Raw genomic sequence first — 17532 nt, 5'->3', positions numbered from 1 at the left:
ACTCCATTTTGGGTCTGACTATTTTAGATTTCCCATGGAAGTGGAATCATGAAGTACTTATCCTCCTGTGATTGGTTTATTTTACTGTGTAATGTCCTCCAGTTTCATCTGGAGGTCCTTTGGTCTGTATATCTGTTTTTATCCAGTACTACATTGTCTTGGTAACTGTATCTTTATAATATATAATCAAGAAGTGTGACCCCAACACTTTTGTTCTTCTTGCTCCAGAATTCTTTGGCTGCTCAAGATCTTTTGTGGTTCCATATGCACCTTAATACTTTTTTATTTTTGGAAAAACATGTCACAGATCTTGATAAGCATCAAGTTGAATCTGTAGGTTGCTTTGTGTAGTATGGACATTTTAACATTATTAAATATTCCAATCCATAAAATGGGATGTATTTCTATTTATTTGTGTCTTCTGTATTTTTTCTCATCACTATTTTGTAGTTTTTCGCCGTTTTTTGGTTTTTGTTTGAGACAGAGTTCCGCTCTTGTTGCCTAGGCTAGAATGGATTGGCATGATCTTGACTCACTGCAACCTCTGCCTCCTGGGTTCAAGCAATTCTTTTGCCTCAGCCTCCCAAGTAGCTGGGATTACTTGAGCCCGACACCACGCCCAGCTAATTTTATATTTTTAGTAGAGACGGGGTTTCACCATGTTGGTCAGACTGGTCTCGAACTCCTGACATCAGGTGATCCACCCACCTCGGCCTCCCAAAGTTTTGGGATTACAGGTGTGAGCCACCACGTCCCACCTACTATTTTGTAGTTTTTAGAGTGCAAGTCTTTCACCTCCTTGGTTAAGTTTATTCTAAAGTATTTTATTATTTTTCATGCTATTGTAAATGGTATTATTTCCTTAATTTCCTTATAGGATAGTTTATTTTTAGTATATAGAAATGCAACTGATTCTTTGTATGTTAATTTTATATCTTGCAACTTTACTGATTCATTTATTAGTTCTAACAGTTTTTTTAATGGAATCTCCTCAACATTACTGATACATAATAATTATTCATATTTCTGGGATACATGTGATATTTTTGTACATATATACAATGCGTAGTGATTAAATCAGGGTAATTGGATTATCATTCATAACCTCAATCATTTACCATTTATTTATGTTGGGAACATTTCAAATCTTTCTTCTCATTATTTTAAAGTATACAATAAATTACCATTAACTCTAGTCACCCTGCTTATCAAACATCAGAATTTATTATTTCTATCTAACTGTATTTTTGAACCCATTAATGCAACCTCTCTTCATCCCTGCCTTCCAAGTCAGCCTCTGCTAACCATCATTCTATTCTCTACCTCCATGAGATCAACTTTTGTAGCTTCCACATATGCGTGAGAATATGCAATATCCATTTTCTATGCCTGGCTCATTTCACTTAATATCCTCTAGTTCCACTCATGTTGCTGCAAATAACAGGATTTCAATTTTATGGATGAATAGTACTCCATTGTCATGTATACCACATTTTCCTTATCCATTCATCCATTGATGGACACAGGTTGATTCCATGTCTTCGCTATTGCAAATACTGCTGCAATAAACATGGGAGTGCAGGTATCTCTTTGATATACTGATTTTCTTTCTTTTGGATATATAGCCTGCAGTGGGGTTGCTGGATTTTATATAGTTCTATTTTCGTTTTTTTTTTTTTTTTTAATGAAACCTCCCTACTGTTGTTTATAATGCCTTGACTAATTTATATTCCCACCAACAATGTATAAGAGTTCTCTTTCCTCCACATTTTTTTTTTGTTTGTTTAATAATATCCACTTTAACTGGGGCAAGATGACATCTCAGTGTGGTCCATGGAGTCTTTATGTTGTTCCGCATTTAGGATTTTATCATCTGCAGACAGGGACAATTCTAATTCTTCCTTTTTGACTTGGATGCCTTTTATTTCTATTTCTTGCCTAATTCCTCTGGCTAGGACTTCCGGTAGTATTTTGATTAGAAGTGGAGAGAGTGGATATCCTTACCTTGTTCCTGATTATAAAGAAAAAGTTTTTTTTTTTTTTTTTTTTTTTAACCATTGAGTATGATGTTAGTTACGGGCTTTTCATATATGGTCTTTATTATGTTGAGGTAAATTTCTTATACACCTAGTTTTTTGAGAGTTTTTAATAATGAAATGGTGTCAAATACATTTAAATACTTTTTTTTGCATTCATTGATCCAATCATGTGCCTTGTATTCTTCACTCTGTTAATGTAATGTATCACATTTATTGATTTCTATACATTTGAGCATTGTTGCATCCCAGGAATAAATTCTTCTTAGTCGTGGTATATGATTTTTTAAAAACATGCTACTAGATTTGGCTTACGATCATGTTGTTGAGGATTTTTGCATCCATGTTCAGAAGGGATATTGGATTATAGTTTTCTTTTCTTGGGTGTCTTTGGCTTTGGTATTAGGGCAGGGCTGACTGCAATAAACAGGTTTGGACATGTTTTCCCCTCTTAAATTTTTTTGGAAGAGTTTGAGAAAGATTGATGTTAATTCTTTAAGTATAAGGTAGAATTCACCAGTGTAGCCATCTGGTGCTGCGCCTTTCTTTGTTGGGAGGATTTTGTTAACTGATTCAATCTTTTTATTAGTTACGGGTCCATGTAGATTTTCTGTGTCCTTAAAATTTAGTCTTGTTAACTTTTATATTTCTAAGAATTTTTTCATTTTTCTGGGTTATTCAATTTTTCGGTGTGTAATTGTTCATAGTAATCTCTTATTCTTTTAACTTCTGTGGCATGAATTGTAATGCCTACTTTTTTATTATAAGTGTTTTTAAATTGTGAAAAAGGAACTAGATCCTGTAGAAATTTTAAAACTGGAATTAAAGTGGCTACTCTTGACATATAAAGTGTACATTCATCTCCCAAATTCCTGCAAAACTTTTCATCATAAAAATAGATTAGTTCCCCTATTAAACACCTAGATGAAACATTGTGTCATTTCATACATAAAATTATCACAAATGTAATTAGGTGAGTGTTTGGGTAACTGGTTTTTCTTACTCTCTACTTAAAATGCAAGCTCCAGAAGACAAAATCTTTCATAGCACTTTACCATGTCCTTTTAGAGTGTTTTTGTGTCTTTAACACTGAGTCTAGATCCTGAAACTTACCAAACATTTAAAATATACTTGTTGAATGAATAAATGAATGAATGGACATAGCACCTAGAGGTAGAAGATAATGAACATGTAATATTGGTATATGTGTCATTAACATTAGTATACCTACACTAATGCTGGTGTCCATAATGGGGTTTAGAACCTAGGTGTGCATATGTTTTGTAATTCTGCTGGCTTCTGCTTCCTGAAGGTATCCCACTGAATATTAGCTCCTCAACATCACCTCATTCGGGTCACTTAGTTCCTCACTGAAACACCATTACCTAAACTGGAAGCTTTGATTGACGTGAAACTCAGTGGGAGCGAACAGCAGCTGCAATTGATAAGAATGTGCTAAGTAAATATAGTTAATTGATTTTTTACATGTTTTGGGTTTTATAATGAAGTTTACTTTTCAGTTATTGCTAACTTCAGATACAATAAATGTATTACTGTAATGCAAATACATGTCAAATCCATAAAACAAAATTTATTCATTCATTCTTTGTTCAACCAGCAAATATTTTGAACACCTACCATATGTCAGGCACTATGCTTGACATAGAAAATGTGAAGATAGACATGTCACAGTATCTTTCTTTGAAGAGTCTAGTAGAAGATTCAGAGAGATAAAGCAATATTACACTGCTTTCAATACAGTAATAGATATATTTGTGGTAGATCACCCAAAAGCAATAAATAATCAGCTCCATTTAGGAAATTCAGGGAATACTTCCAACAGGAGGTGACACTTGGGGTGAGTCTTAAACAATAAGTAGGAGTTTTACAGTTAAGCAAGAAGGGGTGGAGAGATTCAGCAGAGGAAACTTCATGTTCAGACAGAGCTATGAAATATGCCACATTAGGAAAAATTCAAACTTTCAGTAGGGTTGGTACGTAAGATTTGAGGGTAACTAAGGCTCCTTATATAGGCATGACTACTCCTGAAAGGTATAGGATGTCATAATGATAAATTTGACTTTGTTATAGGTGCCGCAGGTCAATAGCAGCATGTGTTTTGATAGTTATTCGTAATACAGACCATTAAATTGTCATAAACCACAAGTAAATTGATGAAGCTTTAAAAAGACTCGTGTACAACTTTTACATTTCTAAAATATATTGCTGAATGCAAAAATTCTTTATTTGTATAAGATAATATATGATCATTAATATTTAACAAGATGATATAGTTATATATAATATTTTTTAAACTGTTCTTTTGGTTAGAAATTCTTATTTTTAATAAATGAGATAAATTGAGCTATATCCTAATTAACACATAATAGGTGCTAATAATACATAGTATCTTGACTTTTATAACAGAGAATTGCAAGTTTGACTGCTCCTCCTAAGGGAAATCAGTAACTAGTCACACAATTTTGGGTCTTGGAAACCAACATCTTTGACAGGAAAGACATACTAGTTATAATTTAAGCATTTTAAATCATGATCTTTAATGTAGAAAGTAATGTTGAGTGCCTATGTGAACACACTCTGCTTAGAACTCTAGGGGAATTGGGAGATGAATGAGACAAATCTCCTTTCTAATTGAGTGAAAACTTTATTACATGGAATATGTTTTTCCCTGTACTGTATTTGTGACTGTTTACCCAATTAAGTTACAACTTGTTATTTCTATAAAACAAGCAATCAAAGAAAGCCACTGTCCTCTAAATTAATTATCTGAATCAAACTAAAAAATGTAAGAAAGAATTTACTATTGGTAATGAATGAGCATAAGAACAAATGATGCATTGGTGTGTTTTATGTGCAGTTGCCTTAAATAATAACACTACCAACTCTCCTAATGGTCCAGAGGCTATTCAAAGTGAATGACGTTTAATCTGTTAGTTTGAATTCACATAATCTAAGTGTTCGCAAAGCGATGCTTTGGGTTCAAAATGATCCCTAGACACTTTTTAAGAATCATTAGCTATCTAGATTCTTCACCTAAGAGAAAAATGAACAAACAAAACATAGAGCAGGATATTTTTGCAATCTATGAAATGTGTTAACTGTATTTTTCAAAAACCTCAAGGTGGCAACCTATTAGAAGACGATATTATAATCATCAACTTTTTAAAGCATTGTGTTGATAGGCCTTAACTAAGACATCAAAGCGTTTGCTGAATGCTTCCTTTTAATTGGAACATTATTATTTGAAAACTTCCTGAATTAAAGTAAATATAATTAAAAATACCAGCACTACAAAAAGCCTTTAAAGGTATAGAAAAATAATAATTTTATCAAATCATAATTTAGCAGAAGTTAACTCTCCATGTAGACGAAGACCTTTCTTTTTTGAAGAAATTTAATAAATACCTTACTAAATGGTACGGTTGACTACATTGGTCACATAAAAATACTACAGTTGCAGGTCCTATTTTTAAACAAAGTCAGTGGCCCTAAATTAAAATTATAATTATAAATAGAAAACTGAAAGGATACAGAGAAATAGATGTGAAAAGAGAGTTACAGGATATGGAAAAAGAGAGGTAATAGGGGAGAGGGACTGATAAAGAGCGATGAGAAAAAGATACATTTTGTTGACAGTGGGGAAATCTGTGCCAAAGGATAACTAACACTCTTTTAATTAATTTTTAAAATTTTAGAATATGTTTCTTGTTTGCAAATCTATTGTCTAATCAGTAAGGACATTAACATAATATTTGCTAAGTATTGAGTTTAAATTCAGGAGAATGGTGGAAGATCGAACAAGAAAATTTAAAGATTAAGTATTGCTTTACAGAATTAAAAATACCAATAAATTCTGCCCTGGTCTTTAAGGACAAACGTATAAAACAAGCCATGGCAGCATTTTTGGCTGCATTGTTAAGAACAGATTGAATAACAGTTAAGATGTGTTTGGTGGATCAAGTGCTACATAGAGCAGCTGTGGTTTAGAACAATATCCAGCAGGGCAATCAGAAAGGCTGACTATTCCCTCAATTGCACACCGGAGACTATTACTCCCAGAAACTCCAGAGAATACAGTGCCCTCTACCCAGGAACCATCGATTTTTTCCCCCCAAATAATCTATTTTGCTTATGAAAAAGGCATCTTAATTTCTGTCAAGTTTCAGAAAAGGTAGGCTTCTCTTAATAGAGAAACATCTATTTTGTGATAATTCAAGAATCTGTTCATTTGTGAAGGCAGATTTTAATAACTAGATATGGAAATTTTGAAGAACTCCTTATGTATTTTGAGGCGCCTCAAAATACTGGTTGAGATATACAGCCTCTGGAAGAGAAAACTGTGTTTTTTAATGCATGTAAATAAGGACTAAATGGATTTTTTTTTAAAAAAAAAACAAACCTAATTTTTGGTACTTGAGATAAGCAAAATACTTAAACAACTGGGTACTGGGAAAAAATGATATTGCGTGTGAGTGGTGTGTGTGTGTAAACAGGGTGGGCATATTAACTTTTTTCTATCAAGGAGACACCTATGTCACTGCACATCTTTGGGTATTTCATTTGTGACAGTCTCTAAGATTAAAGTTCTGCCCACTGGGTAACATAAGGGAAGAATCACAATGGGGAAAATCACAGTCTTTAATCACACTATGAATACCAGCAACAGATGCAGAACACTTTAAGGTTTTCTATAAAAAAGGATAGTGTTTATTTTTTTCATCCAAGAAAGTAGACTTACTATATTCCTAAAGGAGTATTTTAAATAGTGAAGGTTTCAGGAAACATGGCAGGTGTTCTTACTTAGTAAATGGAAATTTGGCTGAGATTCCTCCCAGCAAGTGAATGTTTTTGCCATCTGATTTTTCTACTCATGAGGTTTTCAGAAAAAAAAAAAAAAAAAAAAATATATATATATATATATATATTTTCTGGTGGCAGAGTTACTACACAGATATACCCTGCTTTTTATTTACTTAAAAGGTAAATGCTGGCGGATAGGCTGATTTATATTTATTTATTTATTTATCTTTTTTTTTTTCTATTTTTGGAGACATAGTCTCGCTCTGTTGCCCAGGCTGGAGTGCAATGGCACTATCTCAGCTCACTGCAAGCTCCGCCTCTTGGAGTCAAGCAATTCTCCTGCCTCAGCCTCCCGAGTAGCTGGGACTACATGTCACACTGCCATGCCCAGCAAATTTTTTGTATTTTACTAGAGATGGGGGTTTCACCATGTTGCTCACTCTGGTCTCGAACTCCTGTGCTCAGGCAATCCGCCCTCCTAGGCCTCCCAAAGTGCTAAGGTTACAGGCATGAGCCACTGCGCCCGGCCAGATAGGCTGATTTTTATCATTATAGTTATCTTTTCCTTCTTGAACCTGAGATAATGGCATTTTAACTTTAGAATGCCTGATCTTTAGTATTACTATTATCACTATCATTTATATCAGACAAACCTATTGTTCCTTCCACTCAACCCTTTCTACACCTTGGTCTTACTAATATTTCCAGATATTTGGTCATTCCATATCATTACCTTCCTATCTACTAAATAAAGGCAACATTCTTTAGCCTCTTATTCCAACACTGATTTCTTAATGTTTCATTTTTCACACATGAATTTTGTAATATTGCCCCACTTAATCAAATTAAGCATTTGTTTTTAGATGTAACATGCTTTTCCTCTCTCTACTCCTTTCATGATTCATTTCCTCCACTTGACATGCTCTACTTCTCTTCTTTTTTTCTAGCTATAAGACTCTTAACTCTGAATTGTGTGTGTGTGCATATGTGTGTGTGTATGGATTATTTTTATTTGTGAACTTTTAATTCAACTCCATCAGTGTTCAAGTTGTTTGTTTTAGCCTGTGTTTGTTTTTGTATTTTGTTATCAGGTAGTCCTCATTCTTCCTTTCTTCCACCTTGTTCACTGCAGATTAATTTGTCTTTGGGACTGTCATTTGTGAGTGTGTGTGTATTTTTGTTTTGTTTTATTTTTTGGTTTTTGTTTTTTGTTGTTTTTTTTTGAGATGGAGTCTCACTCTGTCGCCCAGGCTGGAGTGCAATGGTGTGTGATCTCAGCTCACTGCAACCACCACCTCTAGGGTTCAAGTGAATCTTCTGCCTCAGCCTTCTGAGTAGCTGGGATTACAGGCACGCGCCACCATGCCCGGCTAATTTTTGTATTTTTAGTAGAGACAGGGTTTCACCATGTCGGTCAGGCTGGTCTCGAACTCCTGACCTCGTAATACGCCCGCCTCGGCCTCCCAAAGTCCTGGGATTACAGGTGTGACCCACCGTGCCCAGCCTTTGTCATTTGTTTTTATCTTACACATCACAGATGTAATAAGAGAGAAAACAATTCCTATTTTACTTAAGACTGGGGGCTGGAAGTCAGGTTAGCAGGGAGCTGGGGGAGACATTTAGGAGGGAGTGTAATTCCTGGAGTGTAGGGGATGCCACAGTGCTCGGTGCCACAGGCTCCTTGTGCCACTCCCCAGTACTCATTGGTTCTCACTTATGTGCTGCTTCTCATGAAACACCTGCACACAAGTATTGCCAAGGGCTGAGGAGCTGTTTGAGATGTTATATCCTGTATGGGAATTGTTTCAAAGGAAATCAATGATCTCTGCATGCTAACAATATTTTAAGGAGAAAAAGAGAAGGAGACCAGCAAGGAATCTTGCTTCAGAGGAGCAGTATATGTACAGCCATTTCTCTGCCCAGCAGTGTGTGCCCTGTATCCATGTGGGCTAGGCCCTCACCTCCGCCCACTTCCTCCCATGGGCTGGAGAACAGCAGTGAGATCCCCAGTAGGAGGCCAGGGGAAATCTGGGCAGCTGCATGTCTTCTGAGCGTCTTCTCCATCCTTCCTCCTTTTCTACCCTAAATTTTAACTTCATTGATCAAATCAACCCAGCCCAGAAGTGGTCTCTTCCTTCTCTGAATTCTGGTATCATTTCCTTTTTACCTGTCTCAATGCATATATCTTCATTCATTCAACAAATATTTACTGAACTCTGTGTGTCAGGCATTGTTCCCATGAGTCAACCAAAGAGGCAATATACTTTTGCCCCCTTGGATTTTACATTCTGTCAGGTGAAGACAGATAAAAGGTGAAAATATAATAAAGGAGTAATCTATATAACATTTTAGAAAATGATGTGTCATAGAAAAAAAATGGAGAGTTTAGGGATCAGGAGTGCTAGGGATAAAAAGAGGGATGTTATGGTGGTCAGGGCAGACCTTATGGAGACTGTGACATTTGAGCAAGTAGTGGAAGGTGGTGCAGGAATAAGCCTTACTGGTAAGTGAAGATATTGTTTTAGGGAACAGCTAGAGCAAATACCACAAAACAGAAGTATGAAGAACAAAAAAGTGAGGTAGTAGGAAATTAAATGAGAGAGGAAAAGTAAGTAGGGCTTATAAGCCATTGTAAGGACTTTATTTTTCCTCTAATTGAAATGGAAATCATTAGGGAGATTTGAGCAGAGGAATGACATGCTCTGATTTACAAGGTATTACCATGTTCTGCAGTTCTAATGCTTAGGTAATAACTGTAATTAGCATTCTTGAATTATCTCTCTGCGTGAATATTAAACTACTTTTGGGTAGTCTGTTACGCATTATTTATTTCCAATAAGACACAAGATAATGTGTTGCTGTTTTTATGTCCTCAATGAATATTTGCTGGAAAAGTGAAAAACAAAACAAAACAATGATTATGTTTATCTGAGGAAGATGATCACTTTGTATGACTATGGACTATGCCTTGGCTATTATCACTCAGTACACAAATACATTTCTTCTTTTCTTCTTCTTCTTCTTCTTCTTCTTCTTCTTCTTCTTCTTCTTCTTCTTCTTCTTCTTCTTCTTCTTCTTCTTCTTCTTCTTCTTCTTCTTCTTCTTCTTCTCCTCCTCCTCCTCCTCCTCCTCCTCCTTCTCCTTCTCCTTCTTGTTCTTCTTCTTCCTCTTTCTTCTTTCTTCTTCTAATAGCAAATTGTGATTCATTTATTTAATTTTTATTTATTTTTAGTTTTTCTTTTACTTTAAGTTCTGGAATACATGTGCAGAACGTGCAGGTTTGTTACATAGGTATACATGTGCTATGATGGTTTGCTGCACCTATCAACCTGTAATCTAAGTTTTAAGCCCCACATGCATTAGGTATTTGTCCTAATGCTCTCCCTCCCCTTGCACACCAACTCCCAACAGGCCCTAGTATGTGATGTTCCCCTCCCTGTGTCCATGTGTTCTCGTTGTTCAGCTCCCACTTATGTGTGAGAACATGTGGTGTTTTGTTTTCTGTTCCTGTGTTAGTTTGCTGAGGATGATGGTTTCTAGCTTCATCCATGTCCCTACAAAGGACATGAACTCATTCTTTTTTATGACTGCATAGTATTCCATGGTGTATATGTGTTACATTTTCTTTATCCATTCTATTATTGATGGTCACCAAATACCTGACTTCTAACAAGCTAGTTGCACCAAATGTGCTAGTTTGTAATATGTTCTTTTGTTAATTGCTTATTAAAGAAGGGGAACTGAATTTCAAAAATTGTATTTTTTTAGAGGAAGAAAAATCTTGCTTTTGGGTTTTTGTAAATTTTTTATTCTTTTCAAGCATTAAACAAATCTAAACGTTTATATTTTTAAATAAAGTTTTCTATATAGCTGAGTTAAATTCTTTCATTTATTTTTCCTTTTAAAATAATAAAAGCAAAGAAAACTATTTAATAATATCATAAGAACCAATATTTGAGGCTCACATTGACTTGTCTATGACTACCTTCAAAGTGTGGTAGATCCACATTGTAAATAGCCATTTGTATCAGAGTGTTATGAACTGTAAGCATTTGAATGACTGCTTAGATTCTTCGATACTAGCTAATAATACCTCCACTGTCATTATTATAATTATAATAATGAAGGTTATACAACATTATGCTATTATTATTATGTGTTTTAAAAGCTAACATTTTCACGTACTCAGTATATGTCAAGCACATTGCTAAATGTTTCATAGAGGTATTTTTATTTAATTTTTTTAAATTACCATGAGGCAGATACATTTTTAACCCTATTTTACAAATGGAAAAGTATAGAAAATAATCTCAGAGCTTAGGTACTTTTAAGTTAGTAAGTAGTAGAGTAGACCTCAGATAATTTTATTCCAAAGCAATTAGTCCTAATCACTGTATTATATCCCTACTTATAACCTCCTCTCATAATTTTTCATCTTCATGTTGCTTTTCAAATCTGAGAACAAACCCGTTCATTTATTCATCAAGTATTTATTGAGTGCTTGTTAAATGCAAGGTACATTTTCTAGATGGAGGTGCTGCAAATTTGTGTAACATCTAGCCCTAAAATATTTTTAGACTAATTAAGAGTAAGGACATGCAAACAAGTATAGTAATTGCAAAATGCTGTAAGCACTATTAATATGTTTATGTAAGTCAGTACTTGTCAGATAATTGTGCATTGCAATCATCTTGAAGTCTTTTAGAAACTCCAGATGACAAGGCTGCCAACCCAGAATGTCAAGTCAGTTTATCTGAGATTCACTCAAGTATTTGCATTTTTACCAAGGTCCCAAGGTGACTCTCACAAAGGCCAAAATATGAAAATATCTTGTATAATTTAGGTGATGAACAGAGAAGGTGGAGATCATATGTATTAGGGGTTACTGGTGATAGAGTCAGGGAAAACCTCATCAAAAGTCAAAAGAATTCATTCTGGCCTGGCAAATAACAATTTAAAGATAGATATGAAAATGGCTTGGCATTTGAAGGGACCTCCTGAAATGGAGATAGATATAAGAGCATTTACTCTGAAGTCAGACTCAGGTTTCTATCTTGACACTGCCATTTGATGGCCATGTGACACTCAGAAAATTTTTGAGGTTCCCTAAAAACCAAGTTATCTCACCCATAATACATAGTTCTAATTTGAAAGATTGCTTTATAATTAAATAAATGAAGTGCTTATTGCAGTGCCAGGTATATAGTAAACCCTTAATAAATGCTACCCTTTATAGCTGATGAGATAAACCCACATAGCTGGAGTAGTCAAATGGTATAGATTTAAAATGTGGCATAGGCGTTTTTCTTGGAGAAAGAGTAGCCTCATTGAAGGACTTGGATTTTTAGAGTAAGATAAGTTTTGAATTTTAAAGAGGCCTTTTTATTTTGGAAAGTGAAGTATGCATTACATGGTAAGAATAAGCCCAAGGAAAGAAATTTAAGAGGCTGTTCCATTGGTTCACAAGGGAAACTCTGAAGGCAGTAGTTGTGGTTGTGTAGATGAAATGGCAGCAAATTCAAGAGATACTAATAAGATATAATTGAAAAGCTTTATGGCCAATTAGATGTTGGGGATGAGAGAGAAAAAGGAGTAGAGGATGATTCTCAGGTTTCTGGTCTTCTGTTTTGTTTTTCACTTTAGATAATATCCCTTCTTACATGATAACAATTTTGCTTTAATTATTTGGAGAGCTGGCCTTTCAACTCCCTAGACTTTTTTGTTTTCAGCATCTAGGTATTGATTTAATTATATGAAGGTCAGCATAAGTGCTTTTATTTAACTGTAGTAATTGGATCTCATATGTTTCAGTGGAATCTAGGAACCAAAAGTATTTTCTAATTTCTAATGATAATGACAATACAGATGTATTCTTCAAAGAGTGAAGCTTGTATGGAAGGTGAATATGGTGCTACTTGTAAAGTAAGAAAAAATTGTAATGTGATAGCACATTTATTATATACATATATTTTAAATATTTATAGTCTTGCTGTTCAAACTATACTATTTTGGAGGTTATAGATATTTCACCAATAAATTGAATTGGTGCAGTTTTTCTAAGTTACAGACATACAAAGCAAGGTAATAAATATGAAGGGACTACAAAAGGTTTAGAGAAAAATCGAATTATAGAAAAATTGAATTTATATAAAAAAGGAATTAAAAATGGAATTAAAATATAAATTTAAAAATATGAACTCTATTTCTCACAAAGCTCTATCAAGTTCAAGACACTTTTGTAAGCAATGATACCAGCCATTTTGTCCATCTCTAAGGAGGGTCCTGGGAATTTAACCATGTCAATGCCATCTTTTTTACATTATTAACTTAAGAAAAATGAGTGCCCCATGAAGAATTTTTTAAGATTACAAAATAAAAGGAAGTCAAAAGGAGCCAAATCAGGACTATAAGGTGAATGCCTGGCTGGGTGTGGTGGCTCACACCTGTAATCCCAGTACTTTGGGAGGCCAAGGCAGGCGAATCACCTGAGGTCAGGAGGTCAAGATGAACCTGGCCAACATGGTGAAACCCCATCTCTACTAAAAATACAAAAGTTAGCCAGGCATACTGGCGTGCACTTGTAATCCCAACTACTCAGGAGGCTGAGTCAAGAGAATCCCTTGAACCGGCGGGGGCGGAAGTTGCAGTGTGCCGAGATTGTGCCATTGCACTCCAGCCTGGGTGACAAGAGCAAAACTCCATCTCAAAACAAAACAAAACAAAAAACCATGAATGCCTAATGATTTCCCACTGAAACTTTCAAAATTACCCTTGTTTGATGAGAGGAATGAGCAGGAGCATTGTTGCGGTAGAAAGGACTCTCTGGTGAAGCTTTCCTGCAAAAGCTTTATTTAACTGTCTCAAAACTCTCTCATAGTAAGCAGTATTTTCCTTGGTTTCTCCAGAAAGTCAACCAGCAGAATGCCTTGAACTTCCCAAAAAACTGTTGTCATGACCTTTGCTCTTGACCAGTCTATTTTTGCTTTGACTGAACCACTTCCACCTTTTGGCAGCCATTGCTTTGGTTGTGCTTTGTCTTCAGGATTGTACTGGTAAAGCCATGTTTCATCTCCTGTTATTTCTTCTTCTTCAAAGAAATGCTTCAGGGTCTTGATCCTACTTGTTTAAAATTTCCCTTGAAATTGAAAGCTTTGTTCTCATCTGCAGCTGATCTGGGCACAAAAGTTTTGGCATCCCTTGAGTGGAATTGTGTAAGCTGAATCAGTTGAGATGTCTAGGCAATTAGCTATTGTTTCTTCTGTTAAACATTGATCCTCTTCAATTAGAGCACAAACGAGATGATTTTTTTCCTCACAAATTGATATGAATGGTCTGCTTTTGCAGGCTTCATCTTCTTCTCTCATTCCTTCTTAAAATGAGCTATCCATTTGTAAACTACTGATTGTTTGGGTGCATTGTTCCCATACACTTTTTGTAAAGCATCAATGAATTTCACCATTCTTCCACCCAAACCTCACCATAAATTTGATGTTTGTTCTTCATGTAATTTTTGCAAAATTCATGTTGCTCTGATAGGGGAATTTTTTCAAACTAGTATCTTATCCTTCTTGGTGCCTGAAAGTAGATTCTATTCAAACGTGTTAGAAGAAGATGGTAGAAGTCCATTTCGTAAAAAAAAAAAAGGAAATCTATGCTTAAGTTTTTTCATAATATGCATTTTTACAAACTTTTTGAAGTCTCCTTGTATAAATTTCTCAATTTGTGTCTTCACTCTAATTGTTTTTTCTTAAACTTTGATGTCTTCTACTGATTTTGTGCTCACCAAAATTACCTAACATATAAATAAGTTTCAGATATTAATGGAAAGGTTGAGAAAAAGAGACAATTTTGCTTTCTGTTAATAATAAAGGGGATTGAATATTGAAGAGGAAGGAGGCAGGCAGAATTCAAGAAAATATATTTGCTTGGCAACTTTGGGAGACATAGGAAAATTGAGGCAAACTTACCAGATATTGGTGGACACATTTCTCTCTATTCATTAGAGAGAAGTTTAAACATTATTTTGTGGAGGCTGATTACTATTTTGGTATTTTATGATATAGGTTATCATAAGTCCAAATAAAGCTACATCATTACTTGTATTAGGAATGTATGTTGGTTGCATAGCCTTGTGAACAAATGTAGCTGTGCTGAATTCATAGAATTTACCCCAAATTTTTCTCACATGAAGTGTTCAAGTTTTCTTTTTCCTGATCCACATTAGCACTGGAATATGGGAATCAATTCTTAAACTGACAATTTTTGCTTTCTGCTGTGTTTGTTTTTTCAAATATATTTGCTCCTGTTTGTAATTTTATATCATGCATAATCATTTTTATTGCTAGGGAAAATGATCCTAACACATGGAATGTCATTAAATATATTGATTGTTGGTAGGCTTCCACTAAGAGAACTCGTACTTTCCAGTTGCCCTGCCACTTGGATTTTAGTGAAGCCTCAGCATTAATAGTCTTGGATTAGATTGTTTGCCTGATTGTAATATGAATATGTCCTTTCCATCTCATTTCTTTAAATTTGTAGAGACACACATTAAAATCTCACTAATGGCAAATCCTAGAGGGACCTTGCAGCATCTGTAAATCAATGAGCAGAGTTCCGTTTTGAACTTATAAAATATACATATTTTTAAAAGAGAAGACTGCATGAAGTAATGGTATTTTCAAGGTCCTTTGAAGATCTTTAGAGGTCTTCAGAAATCTCAGGACGTAGTCCCTGAGGAAGGCAAAGGTACATGTTACCGTAATGAATATATCTTCTCTTCCCCTACCCCTAGGAACACTCATGATTATAATTTTCAGTAAAATCATAGGAAAAATTGGAATATCTGAAAGCATCTTTCTATCCCTTATAGTAGTTGTAAAAAGCATAAAATTAGTCTCAAAATAATAAATGCCCAGAAATTTGTCCATTTGACTCTATCTTATAAATAGCAAAAGATTTGATTCAGCACAACTGTTATTATTTTTACTGCTTCCCATCCTCGAGCAATATGCTTAAGAGATAATGCATTAGGTCTTGATGAGTTTACTTTTATAATCACTAAAAATGGTCTTCTCCCTTGAGCTAATTATATAATTGATTATTTGGGGAAAACAGGGATTTTAAGATTAATTGTATTTTTACTTACACTAATTTTCTTGTTTTAACTAGTTTATGCACATCAACATTCATAAATGTAATAAATATTAATTGTAGAAATACCTTCTTCCCAAATTAAATTATTAGTATTTGTCATTTCTAATTTCAATTGCCATTAACTCAGAATACATTGCATGCAAATAAGTCTAATTGATCTTTATAAACACACTGCACTTCTTAACCCTATAAAGCCCTTACAGATTTATCACAGTTTGCTTCCTTTTATTTTGATCATATTTTATTTCCTGATTATCTCACTGATTTTTCACCCATTTATGATGATGACCTAGAGATGGTTTTAGCCTAATCTAGGTTTCTGAATTTTGTAAACATTGTGTTTTTGTCTTCATACATTTCTCTACTTATATCATGAGCTAGGGACACTGGTCCTGGTACCCAGGGTTTTCTTGCCATGAAGGTAATAATCTTTTAGCTGCATATAGAAGAAGCTTCTCATGTTGAGTCAGTTGAAAGACTCAGGATGCTTAAATTTGTGGTGCTTTATATAAATATTTATATATTTTTTATATTAATAGTACTAGAGCACACATGTGAAATCTCTTGATCTTAAACAGAAATATGCCCTTCGTTACAAGAAGAAAAGTATACTTTAAGAATTATTTATCTAAAATACAAATGGACATCCTCGCTTCAGTGCCTAAAACACTTCAACAATAGTTAACATTTGTTAGGCACTTCCAATATTCCTGGCACTACTCTAAGTATTATGCATGCACTTCTGTAAGTATCACAATATGACTACGAAGTCACTAGTTACTCATCCCATTTTATAGGTGAGGAAACTGAGGCATAGAAAACATCTCAGACTTTAAAACAAACCAACCAGCATGCAACTAGAGGAGCCAGGATGCACACCAAAGGTTGTGGTCCTAACTCTGAATTCTCCCTGCATTAAACACATAAAGTTCAAATACCTGTGTTGGTTAAGACTTCAAGACTGTTCACAGTCTATATTCTGCCTTCCATTTCAGCTTCATTTCTTGGTGCCTTCCACAGAACACTACAATGTGTTTTTGAGAAAAACACTTCCCTCCTTTCCAAAAAAGAGAAAAATCTCTAAGAACTCCATTCGTTTAATATGTTACTTTCTGCGTCAGAACGTCATACACAACTACCCCCTCAGGATAATGAATTGGTAAAATACATTATTTTTCAGTAGTCATATGGGTTACTTCTATGGAATAATTATCTAATTAAACAAAAGATGACCTTCATTTATTGCAATTGTTCCACCACACTGTAATCATCTGTCAGATCAACCTCCTCTCCTGTTCTGTCAAGAGTCTCTTTAGAGCATGGTTGCTTATGTTGTTGATTGATCTCTGCATTTCTGGAATGTAACATGATACAGAGCATGCAACAGGTACTCACCAACAGCTTATTGAATGAATGAATAATTCCTACATGTCGTGATTCTATTTAACTTTTTGTTCATTTAACTTAGTATTATTCTATAGGCTAAAATTTGATAAGTAGTGTGTATTACTGAGTATTC

At 34.6% G+C, this 17532-nt stretch overlaps 1 protein-coding gene across 2 annotated transcripts in view; it reads left to right on the top strand.

Moving 5' to 3' along the window:
- Positions 1-17532, top strand: part of CSMD3 (CUB and Sushi multiple domains 3) — a 1208741-nt gene that overhangs the window by 1050888 nt on the left and 140321 nt on the right. The window lies entirely within an intron of this gene.

This window comes from Hylobates moloch, unplaced genomic scaffold (genome assembly GCF_009828535.3).
Source record: "Hylobates moloch isolate HMO894 unplaced genomic scaffold, HMol_V3 SCAFFOLD_9, whole genome shotgun sequence".
Taxonomy (NCBI): domain Eukaryota; kingdom Metazoa; phylum Chordata; class Mammalia; order Primates; family Hylobatidae; genus Hylobates; species Hylobates moloch.
This window is presented reverse-complemented; position numbering and strand designations above follow the sequence as displayed.